The sequence below is a fragment of the Jaculus jaculus genome, chromosome 2, assembly GCF_020740685.1.
Source record: "Jaculus jaculus isolate mJacJac1 chromosome 2, mJacJac1.mat.Y.cur, whole genome shotgun sequence".
Classification (NCBI taxonomy): domain Eukaryota; kingdom Metazoa; phylum Chordata; class Mammalia; order Rodentia; family Dipodidae; genus Jaculus; species Jaculus jaculus.
The window spans coordinates 118,535,189-118,536,317 of record NC_059103.1 but is presented as its reverse complement, the minus strand read 5'-3'; the positions used below and the strand labels follow the sequence as shown (position 1 = coordinate 118,536,317).

Sequence of the window (1,129 nt, the reverse complement as noted above, 5' to 3'; positions counted from 1 at the left end):
AAAGATAACTAATATACAAGATTTAGGGAGGGGGGAGAGAGGGAGGAAGGGAAGATGTAGAAGATTTAGGTTAGACTTGATCCTACTCTCTCCAGTGTCTTGTGGTTTAGGTGTTTCCTGTAAGGGCCTGGTGAAGGTTTAGCCATTTGGTCTGCCTTTTAGGAAGTAGAATTTTATGTTTCCATTGCCATTTGGGTCTAGATTAGTGTTTCCCACCCCTTCGATGCCCTCCCCTCCCTCCCCCTCCATCCTAGTGTCTAGTCCATGAGATGCTTGCTGGGTATATGTAAGGTATCTTGGGTAGATTAAGGTTAGGTGCTGTAGATGAGTGAGACTATGTGGCGATTTTTTTTTCTGTGATTGGGTAAGTTCACTGAGAATGATCTGTTCTAGGCTCAACCATTTTTCTTCAAATTTCTTTGTGTCATTTTTCTTACTACTATATAGAATTCCGTTGTGTATATATACCACATCTTAGTTATCCATTCTTCTAGTGATAGACATCTGGATTGATTCCAGCTCTTAAAAATATGGAACACTTCATGAATTTGCGTATCATCCTTGCGCAGGGGCCATGCTAATCTCTGTATTGTTCCAATTTTAGTATTTGTGCTGCCGAAGCGAGCATGCATAGGTCATTTTAAAGAAATTCCTTTAGATCCTGAACTCCAAATTCTGATATAGATTCCTGGTTCTGCACTTCACTACTTCAGTGAATAAATATGGGTTATATTGTATGTACAGATTTGCTACTATTATGGGCTAAATTGTGTCTCATTCCCAAATTCACATGAGATCTAATGTCTGGAGATTCCAGATGTGATTTTGTCTGTATGTGGAATCTCCCTTGATGATGAAACAGGATGTTAGGGGTATAGGAATAGAGTCCTTGAACCCCAAACCCTAGGTTCGTGTTTGTATTTAATCCCAGAATTGGACCAACCAAACTGAAAATTATTAAATTATTGTATTTATTTAGGAAAGTACAAAACAAAGGGAAGAAAAATCAATACACCTATGTGGTCTTTGAGCCTTGGAAGAAACAAGAAAAGAGGTTTAGAGAGAAAAGAAAGTACAGACTGCTCCCACCATGTGCAGGACGGGAAGGTTGGAGAGGGGCGGTTCTTTC

The 1,129-nt window shown here is 39.6% G+C and overlaps 1 non-coding gene across 1 annotated transcript; it reads right to left on the bottom strand.

Annotated features, from left to right (window-relative positions):
• Positions 1 to 524: 524 nt before the first annotated feature.
• Positions 525 to 628, bottom strand: LOC123458986. Its single transcript, XR_006635919.1, has one exon. It is a non-coding gene; the product is annotated as a U6 spliceosomal RNA (small nuclear RNA).
• Between the last annotated feature and the right edge of the window lie 501 nt (positions 629 to 1,129).